Source organism: Lissotriton helveticus, chromosome 5_1 (assembly GCF_964261635.1).
Source record: "Lissotriton helveticus chromosome 5_1, aLisHel1.1, whole genome shotgun sequence".
In the NCBI taxonomy this organism is placed as follows: domain Eukaryota; kingdom Metazoa; phylum Chordata; class Amphibia; order Caudata; family Salamandridae; genus Lissotriton; species Lissotriton helveticus.
The window spans coordinates 1,580,230,375-1,580,241,338 of record NC_136065.1 but is presented as its reverse complement, the minus strand read 5'-3'; the positions used below and the strand labels follow the sequence as shown (position 1 = coordinate 1,580,241,338).

The 10,964-nt window shown below is 45.7% G+C and overlaps 1 protein-coding gene across 1 annotated transcript in view; it reads left to right on the top strand.

The window, feature by feature from the left end:
* The first annotated feature begins 9,614 nt into the window (after positions 1–9,614).
* MDFI (MyoD family inhibitor) overlaps positions 9,615–10,964 on the top strand; it is a 90,405-nt gene continuing 89,055 nt past the window's right edge. Inside the window, exon 1 of the mRNA XM_078644734.1 lies at positions 9,615–10,627. The gene's annotated coding sequence lies outside the window, so the exon portion shown is untranslated. The remainder of the gene's footprint in view (positions 10,628–10,964) is intronic.

The window sequence follows — 10,964 nt, the reverse complement described above, 5'->3', positions numbered from 1 at the left end:
CCCCATTTGAACCCGACACCAGGTATTGCTGTGTAAGTTCACTATGAGTTGTAATAGTGATTCTGAAATGCCCATCCTTCTTAATTTTGACCACAGTGTCGGTCTATCGACTCGGTCAAAGGCCGTCGAATAGTCGATGAACGCTGTATAAATTGGTTGTTTTTTCCCCAATGTATATTTATCTAAAATTGTCTGGAAGATCGCTATATTATCTGTAACCGAATGATTCGGGCGAAATCCAGACTGAAACATCGGGATGTGTCCATTTGTGAATGCCCAATCTTTCAATCTGTCCAGGATTTCTGCTGCAAATATCTTCCCAGCCGCGTCCATAAGTGCTATTTGCCTGTAATTTCCTGGTATAGATTTTTCCCCTTTCTTGTAAATCGGGATAATTATGCTTCCCTTCCAGGAGTTTGGCATTTTGCCGGTGTCGAATATATAATTAAAAAGCGGTGAAAGCACCAGACCCCATTTTTTCCGATCAAGTTGGTAGATTTTGATAGGGATTTGATCGGGGCCAGAAGCGCCCGTGCTTCTTGCTGTTTTTATATTCATAACGATAGATACTGACGAAGTTTTATTGATCTTAAACTCATTTGTTTCCATTGATCGGTCTTCTGCCTTTCCTACCTTATTAAACTGATTTGGTCTGTACAACTCACTGAGGTATGTATCCCAATCTTCCTCTGAGACTGGAGTTGCTTCTAGCTTTTTTTTTGTTCCAGTAAATTTCGCAATCAAGGACCAGTATTTGCGTTGATTTTTTTGCTTGGCTGCCAGTTGGATATCAATCCAGTTAGAGTCCTGTTTCATTTTTTTCTGCTTGGTTTTTTCTCTCCGTATTTGATTCTTTAATCTATTAATTTCCGTTTTTATTTCAGGCGAGAAGTTCAAATACTGGGCTCGGATCAGCCTGTTAAGTTGTTTTATATTTGGTTGATTCCAATTTTTGTTTTTACTGTTACGTTTTCTTTTTAACTGTGTATCTGTTTGTAGTTTATTTTGCAAGGCCAGCTTAAGTTTGTCGATGATAAGTTCAAAATTCTCTATAGGATCATCTGAGTAGGTAATAGTCAGTAATTGAGTGTGAAAAAATAGAGTACTCAAATGGTCTAAATTTTCAATGCTCCAGTATAAACAGCGCTTTTTTGCGCTTACTTCCGTATTTGGTTTATAAAATATTGACTGGTTCTGAAAGGAGGTCAAGACATTCCAGTTAGTTGTTAAATATAGTAGTGCATGGTCGCTTTCCTCATTGAATTGAATCGAGAGTTGGGTAAATTGTTCTTTCTCTCCAGTCCCACATATAAAGTAATCAAGGATAGAGGGACATCCATTTCCCCGTCTCGTGTAAGATGCCGGTCTATCTCCGTTGGTATTACCATTTAAGATTGTTCCATTCAGTATCGGAAGAGTTGATAAAAGTGAGCGTCCTCTCTTATCCGATTTGACTCCTTTCGGTAACTCTGGGAGAGATGTTTCCAACGATTCCTCTTTGAATAAGAGTGCCCATTTCTTGAGTTCACTATTTGAAATTTTAGCATTTAGATCTCCCATGATGATGTATGGTATGTGGAGATGGTCTTCTATAATATGCAAGATAGTCTCCATCAGATGGTCAAACAGCGAATCATAATTACAATTAGGAGGCACATAAATATTAAAGAGTAGTATTTTTTCTTTCGTGGGTGATGATTGAGGTTTAAGTGATATCCTTATACATTGCAGATTCTCAGTGTTCGTATTTATTATTACTTGTGACCAGGAGTATTCTTCTTTAAGTAAAAAGGCCAGACCTCCCTTGGCATGTCCTCTTTTTGATTTTTTTGCCGGTGTTTCATGGACATAATACCCTTTTTGTTTGAAGGGATCAGTCGACCATGTTTCCTGCAAGGCTATAATGTCTGGGGAATCCTTAATTGCAATTTTCATTTTTTTAACAGATTTCCCTGCCAAATTCCAAGTTAATAACAACAGTCCTTTGCTAAACCTGATGCTGTTGCGGTTTATCCAATTTTTTGCTATTTAGAGTCTCTGATAGCCATGCCCAGGATGTTATAGGGTTCTCGGTGTCACTTGTTTTTGGTTCCCAAGACCAAACTGACCTCTCACCATGCTTTACTTGTATTTGGAGTGTGTCCTTTCTGTTGTTATTTAATACACCTTCTCCCTTTTCGAAACCATAGTCATCATTTCTTCTCTGAATTTGTCCATTTATGCAATTAATTTGTGCATTAGTTTTGAAGTCGGGTACTGAATATACATCGTAACCATTTCTGTGGAGAATTTCCTTCTCTCTAATGATTATTCTAGGAAGAACTGGAGAAAAAAAGGATACCTGTGCTATTTTATTGTTATCTTTCTTTGGAAAAAGTACCAGGTCGATTTCTTTACTTGTAATAGAGTTCAAAGATGAAATTTCTTGCAAAAGGTTAATTATTCTGCTGCGATTGAGAGGCATTTTGTCTGTTGGAAACAGTTCTTCTATTATGATAAGTTTTGATGAGACTTTTTCCCAGTGTTGAGATTGCACTTCATCCAATTTATTGATGACCATAGACTTGTGCACAGGTGATCGATATTCTGTCATCGGCCGATATTCTTCTGCTTTTGGATTCAATATGTTCACCAGTGGAATTATTGCTTGAGTTGTATTATTAATTAATTGAGAACTCTCAGAACTTGATGGCATGGATTTTTTAAATGTAAGTTTAATCCCTTTTTTCTTCTGTATTCTTCTCAAAGACTTTCTTCTCCTTTTCTTACCCTTTGCTTTTTCCCGCTCATTACTTTTTCCAATCTTTTCTGTCTGACTAGGCTCCTGATCAGTAATAACTCCTGATGACACTAGTTGTGTATCCCAAGTTATAGGATCTGAGTTGTTACTATTTTCTTTACTAGAGAAGATGGGATAGATCTTATTATTTTTACCGCTGGTAGCTTCCTGTTCTTCTTTAAACAATTTTTTGAGTGAGTAGGTAATAGGATGTTGTTTCTTGTTTTTTATTTCTTTAGTTTTGGTCTCAATTATTACCACATCGGTTGTTTGGGTGCTTACTTCCAGTTGATTTAGATTTTTTATCCCATTAGAAAGACAGTCTTCTATTAGAGAGTTTTTACCTGATTCATGGTCGTTGGGAATTATTTTGGATAAATCTTTTTTCCTTTTTTGTTCAACCAAAAATTTTAGGATTCCTATTTGAACATCTAGTGTATCATCAGAATTGGCCAAAATTTGTCCAAGATGGGTAAGTACTGATTCTAGAATTTCCTGCAGTGAAAATAATGCTTTTGACAAAGGAGGAGCACTGTTTTCAGATTTTAAATTAAGATTTGTAAAGTTAGAGTCAATGGAATTAGCACAGTTGAAGAAGAATTTAGGTGATTTTTCCGGTGAACTGGTGAATGGCTGATTTTGACTGAGTAATATTTCTGATTTTTCATGTTCTCCTTTCATGCTGTTATTTACAGATAGCTCCAAAATTTGCACATTGTCTTGTAGTTTTGTCGGTGTCATAGACTTTATTTGAGATATATCTATGGGCGATGTTTGGCATTCTACAGGAGAAGGAGTTTTTACCGAGCTGTTCTCTGTAATTAGGAAGTCTTGTTCATGATGTCTCTGAACAGAGGAGAGAGACATTTCATGCTGTACCCTATCCATGATGAGGTCTGACTTATCTTGTTCTTCTGATGTAAATACAAGTGAATGATTTTTTGAGGAAAGAGTAGAAAAATATTTATTTATAGCTGGAGTATAAGATAATAGTCCCGGTTTCATTGATTTATCAGTTGATTTCCTAACAGCTGCGTCGGTACCCATACGTCTCATGTAAATTGTACGTGAGCGTAATTGTTTTAATGCCCTCATATTGGGGCAGAGTGTTCGTAGTTAATTGTGGTCGTCTCAGCTGATTGACAGATATTTAAATCAAATAAAAAATATTTTAGTGTGAATAAGAGAATTTTGTTTTTATTTTCCAGTACTTATACTTATATTACAATATAAGATCCTTAGTTGTTCGTCAACTCAAAGGAAAGAACAGGGAATGTAAATCTGGCTTACCTAGATTATGGTGTAGCGCGACCTATTCACAATATAAATGATCATAAATCCCTAATGCAGATGTTAGAGGGATAGACCGTCCCGTCCTCGGTCGTCCCCGGACGGCCACAGACGGCCCGCCCTTTGTCCGGGCTTAGTCCCGGCCTTGGTCCCGCGCGCGTCCCGCGCCGCGGGATGTGATTCTGTTTTTGTACGTTTCGTTGGTGGGCGTGGCCGTGGGCGTGTCGCCTGGGGGAAGAGGAACCAGCTGACCCCAGCTGGGGTTTCTGGACCTCGCAGTCCCCCGGGCTAAGCGCGCTGAGATAGATTACGCTGGGCTCAACCCTTCTGACTCCAGCTGGGAGCGGTTGACTGAGCTTGCAGATTGCAGCTCACGCTCACACCAGCGAGTCAAGGGGAGCCAGTCCACAAAGCAGCGCTGACAGGAGACGCCAACCCAGGCACAGCGAAAACGGGATACAGGCAATAAACAAGTCTAGAAATCCCGCTCCAGGCACAAATATGCAGCAACTTTCCAAGTCCTTATCTCGGTGAGTGGCGCCCGCGAAGCGGGTGTCACGAATCTTTATCCTTCTCGTTGGTGGGCGTGGCCGTGGGCGTGTCGCCTGGGGGAAGAGGAACCAGCTGACCCCAGCTGGGGTTTCTGGACCTCGCAGTCCCCCGGGCTAAGCGCGCTGAGATAGATTACGCTGGGCTCAACCCTTCTGACTCCAGCTGGGAGCGGTTGACTGAGCTTGCAGATTGCAGCTCACGCTCACACCAGCGAGTCAAGGGGAGCCAGTCCACAAAGCAGCGCTGACAGGAGACGCCAACCCAGGCACAGCGAAAACGGGATACAGGCAATAAACAAGTCTAGAAATCCCGCTCCAGGCACAAATATGCAGCAACTTTCCAAGTCCTTATCTCGGTGAGTGGCGCCCGCGAAGCGGGTGTCACGAATCTTTATCCTTCTCGCTGGTGGGCGTGGCCGTGGGCGTGTCGCCTGGGGGAAGAGGAACCAGCTGACCCCAGCTGGGGTTTCTGGACCTCGCAGTCCCCCGGGCTAAGCGCGCTGAGATAGATTACGCTGGGCTCAACCCTTCTGACTCCAGCTGGGAGCGGTTGACTGAGCTTGCAGATTGCAGCTCACGCTCACACCAGCGAGTCAAGGGGAGCCAGTCCACAAAGCAGCGCTGACAGGAGACGCCAACCCAGGCACAACGAAAACGGGATACAGGCAATAAACAAGTCTAGAAATCCCGCTCCAGGCACAAATATGCAGCAACTTTCCAAGTCCTTATCTCGGTGAGTGGCGCCCGCGAAGCGGGTGTCACGAATCTTTATCCTTCTCGTTGGTGGGCGTGGCCGTGGGCGTGTCGCCTGGGGGAAGAGTAACCAGCTGACCCCAGCTGGGGTTTCTGGACCTCGCAGTCCCCCGGGCTAAGCGCGCTGAGATAGATTACGCTGGGCTCAACCCTTCTGACTCCAGCTGGGAGCGGTTGACTGAGCTTGCAGATTGCAGCTCACGCTCACACCAGCGAGTCAAGGGGAGCCAGTCCACAAAGCAGCGCTGACAGGAGACGCCAACCCAGGCACAGCGAAAACGGGATACAGGCAATAAACAAGTCTAGAAATCCCGCTCCAGGCACAAATATGCAGCAACTTTCCAAGTCCTTATCTCGGTGAGTGGCGCCCGCGAAGCGGGTGTCACGAATCTTTATCCTTCTCGTTGGTGGGCGTGGCCGTGGGCGTGTCGCCTGGGGGAAGAGGAACCAGCTGACCCCAGCTGGGGTTTCTGGACCTCGCAGTCCCCCGGGCTAAGCGCGCTGAGATAGATTACGCTGGGCTCAACCCTTCTGACTCCAGCTGGGAGCGGTTGACTGAGCTTGCAGATTGCAGCTCACGCTCACACCAGCGAGTCAAGGGGAGCCAGTCCACAAAGCAGCGCTGACAGGAGACGCCAACCCAGGCACAGCGAAAACGGGATACAGGCAATAAACAAGTCTAGAAATCCCGCTCCAGGCACAAATATGCAGCAACTTTCCAAGTCCTTATCTCGGTGAGTGGCCATTTTAAACAATAAGTGTGCATTTATTGTACTGACATCTGAGGCCCATTAAGCGGGCAAGGTTAAGCAGCGCGTTCTAAGAGGGAGTGAAGGGGGATGCAGCCCTTTTTTATGGCAATGTTTGAAATAGTTATTGTGATGGCATCAAACACGCACTGTGGTACAAAATCTCTCCTGAAAGTTACCCGCAACCTGTTCTAACCCCTTGTGATGCAGAGACCAAGCGCAGCGTTAATGAGGAAGATTAGAAAAAGAATGAAGAAGCCATGAAAGCATGGGAAATTACTTTACCTCTTGATGGAGAGGGCTAATTGTACAGACGCAGCTAGCATTCCACATGTAAACAGTTTAAAGAAATAAATAAAAAGACAGAATTTAGTGTTTCTTTATAGTTTAAATCTTTGAATGAGATTTTCCAACATTGACATTACTGGTCTCCCAAAACATTTAAGACAACATGGGTCGTGTTTTCTTTAAACGGGGTCTCCATAGTGTTTGTACACTGTCAGTATGTTAATTTTTTAATTGCTCAAAGCCTGACACCTGCAGTCAAGTACACCACTACCTGCTAACAGGCCTCTGCCTTGCCGCCACTGATTGGTATGCACAGGCTACCTTATTAGCACTGACCCCCGGCGGCCCCCCCAGATGATGCCTACATTTCTATCAGTGAGCCAGCCTCCTGACGCACACATTAACACCTCGTGCTCGATTATCAGGCGTCCCCACCCCTTTAACTTGCAACACCTAATACCACCTGCTGCCTTGTGCTTCTACTTTAGCAGTTCTCTTAAACGGGCCTAAGTGGTGTAGATTAGTAAGAGGAGCGTGGCAAGGTAACCCTGGGCAGGAGTGAGGCTGTGGCGCAGTTTGTCAGTATTTTCCCGTTTATAATTTATAAATACTGACAAAGGAAAAATAGATTTTCGTCAGTATTTATGTGTAAACATCCATTTAAACGGAAAACCGGAAGCCTTACTTATATATAAGAAAAGAGGAGTTTAAGCCTTGGCAAGTGGTTTAAATGCCAAGTCGACATGGCAGTGACATTGCACATACAGGCTCTGCAGTGGCAGACTTGAGCCATATTTAAGGGCTTCTGGAGTGGGTGGCACAATCAGTGCTGCATAGCATTTAATTTACAGGCCCTGGGCACATATAGTATCACTCACACTCACCCAGAATACATCAAACTTGGTGACACTCCCTCACACGCATTTTATTCATTCAACCTCACTTTCACTTGCAGTCACTTTCTCTCAGGGCCGGACTGGGAACCAAAACCGGCCCTGGCAAAGTGCTCGGCTGCCCCCCCTCCCCACTGGGGGGGTTGGAGGTGCCGCCGAGCGCTTTGCTAGGGCCGGTTTTCGGCCGATTTTGTTGCAGGGCCGATTTTGCAGCTATGCTGCAAAAACGGCCCTGTAACAAAATCGGCCCCTAGGAGCCCAAAACTAGCCCCCACCCTTGCGGCGCACCAGGGGATTGCCCGGTGCCCGCTATGGCCAGTCCGGGCCTGCTTTCTCTCAATCACTAATTCTCGCTCACTCATATTTACTGACACAATCTCATTCTCACTAACTACTTGTCACTCACCTTCACTCCACACATGCTCACACATACACATACTCTCTTCCACACGAACACACATACTGATTCAAACATACACATGGTCTCTTCCACACAAACACACTTTCACCTGCATATATGCACACAAGATACATTTTATTCCACTTACCTCAGCTGCCAGAAAACGTCCCATTCCAGCTCTTAGTGGTCCATTTTCCATTACATGAATTGTGAACTACACTATTTTTCACTTTTAGTATAATAAAAATGGGAAGAAAGCTCGGACAGTGGGCCCCAGTGCCCATAAGGGTGAGCAGCCCCTGTTCTCTTGTGAATGATTTTGCACCTTTGAAGCCAAGGTTGCAAGGGGCACACCACTAGTCACAGCTGCAACCCCTGGCAACCTCTAAATGGCTTCCATAGTTAACAGGCTGGCAGTAGTAGGTCAGCTATTTCTGCATCGTTTTTACCGGGTGACTCCTGTTTTGGGACCATAGGAGGTAGATACACTCACAAACATATATATCCCTCACATTCGGAAAGTTAGGGAGGATTGGTTGGTGGAATGTTACATGGAAGGGCTACGAGGCAGCTTCATCACCCAGGGTGCCTTGTAAAAAGGCCTTTACTTTGAAAAATACCCCGCTGCCACCAGCAGGCACCGCGTAACCTGGTAAAGGGGGTGCAGCAGTGCTTTAAATGGGCCGGTACTGTACGGTACAGAGTACCAGCACTTTTTTATTTTGAGAGGGAGAGTATTTTCACTTCTCAAGAGTGATGTAATACTTGTAATTGGAGAGTACGGCACTTCTCAGAAACAAGCAGGTATCCAGGAACATATACTTTTAATTGAAGAGCCCCGGCACTTCTCAGAAACAAGCAGGTACTAAGGTCGAGGGTACATGCACTTCTAATTTTTCATTTCAGGCACATGGGTGCAGTAGTTACTCTCGCTCTGGCAGGGGTACATTTTGGGTGAACTTACTTTCGGAAGAGTTCGCTTATTTTGTCAAGTCTCTCTTGCTGAACGGGGGTGCAGGGGGCTCCCCTGGGACTGCTGATTGTCAAGTCCACTGAAGGAATGACATAAAACAGGTCTGAAAAGTGCACATTGCACGCAGAAGACGTCTGACCCAACAGCCACTATTACAGCTATAGCGCCCAGAGGAGCGTTTCAAGGCCGTCCAGGTTTCTAGGTGCAGAGTGTCGTACATTTATCAGAAAGAAAGCTGTTGAAAAAACAGTTTGGGAAATAGTTACATATTAACGCTAAAATACTCAGGATAAAGCTAGAGCCCATGAAAGGAGAACGAAAGGGGGACGTTTGATAGGCCACGTAATTCTTTGTTGTCAATTTCAATTTGTCGCTGTTATTTAGTCCCCAATTTCTCCAAACTGAGCTATTGTTTAGTCAATGAATATGTCTCCCCTTAACCCTCCATAAAACTCGCACACAGTTGAGAGCGAAAGATACAGTCGGTTGTGCATGAATTAACTCTTCTGCACACACCAGTTTCTCCTCCCCTGCCTCGCGGTCTGATTTAATCTCCCAGACTAGGAAGGTCTGCATACTAATGAATGTTTTGAAAGGGTAAAACTTTTGAAAGTGTGCTTTTTCACATAACTATTTCAAAACATCTGTATTCGGTTGCCTGTTTTTGTTTGGAAAAGGAGCGGGTTACTGGTGGGTTGTTCTTAAAGTTTGCTTTTTTGTGGGTTTTTTCTTCATTCCCAGCATCTTTTTTTACCTCGGTTCCTGCCAGCCGATAGGTTGCATAAACTCCAAAATCTCTGTGGCCAGAAGGAAGCTGGTAATCATCTGCTCTGTGATTTCCTGTGAGAGGAGGAGGCAGGGCTGGGGAGACAGAGAGATATTCAGGAACTCGGCGCCGGGAGACTCTGCTCGGCAACAAGTGGGGGTGGAAGTGGGAGGGAACAGGTAGAAGCTCCGAGGTTCGGGAGAGAAGCAAGTTAAGCAACCCTCACCGGGAAGGGCAGACGTGGACACCACAGAGCGGCACCGAAGCTCCGAGCCCGCGGCCAAGCGCACCGGAGAGCGCATTCCAGACCTCCGGGAGCGCGCCCGCGGCCCGAGAAGGACCCAGCCAGATGTGAGAGTCAGTTCACCCAACCTCCCGGTAGCGAGAGACCAGCGATCCGAGAGTGAAGTCGTCAGCAACTGAGAGTGCCCGCAAACGGCGGGCAAGGGTCGAGCAAGATGAGAGGACTGCGATCCAGGGGGTAGCCAACAACACGAGAGCGTGCCCAACATTGCAACTGGATCCCCAACAGCAGGAGTGACTGACACACAGCAATCCGAGAGTGCACACAAGAACTGCAGCTTGCACCCCATGGTATAACAGTCAAGCCAACAGCACCCCTGACAATCTGAGCAAGAAGCGAACACCTTCAGAGCAACTCCAAGCCAAGAGTGGACCCAGCCACCCAACAGCTCACAAAACAACTGCAGTGTGCACTTTAGCAGCACCCTAAACAACTAAAAAGTGCACCCAACAGCACAGCCAAAAACTGGAGAATTGAAACAACGACCCGAAAGCAGACTCAGAAACCCAGGAACTACCAGGCAATCCAGTATTCAGAGAGCGGACCCAAAACACCCAGTATTGAATCCACAGCGACTGCCTCCAACTTGGAAAGAAAAGCCACAATTTATGGCGAATCGAATAGTCCGTGGATGAAACAACAACACAGGCTCAAGCACACCAAAACAAAAAGACACCAAATGTATGACCTGAGCCCGTAGGATAAAACAGCGGGCTCTAGGGATCCCGTAGCCCAGAGGTGGCCAAGCACAAGCACAGAAGCACGAGCACCCTGGGCCGGTGTCAGCCTGGGCGGGCAGTGAAGGGCCCGCTGCCTCGGACAGAGCACCCTAGAATGACAGGATCCCCGCGACGAGGGACCGTGCCCTGATCACCACTACAGTGAGTACCGAGAAGGTTGGGGTCACCAGCCAACAACGTGCAGACTGCGCACGGCAACGCGTCAGTGACGTGCGTGCCTGCTGTACAGCTTTCACAAACTAGACTACTCTCTGCTGACTGAACCACCACAGGACAGACACACATACACAATGCTCTTAGTGCACATGCTCTCACAGAGGCATATGTCCACACACGCAAAAAGTATGCAGTCTGGAGATACACAGCCAAAAGACTGCATTAAGCGTGAAAAGTAAACAGGCCTGTCACGCGTGCACATATATGCTAGTATATGCACATTGTATACGCACCGCATCGTCTCTGTGTGTACTTATAGCTA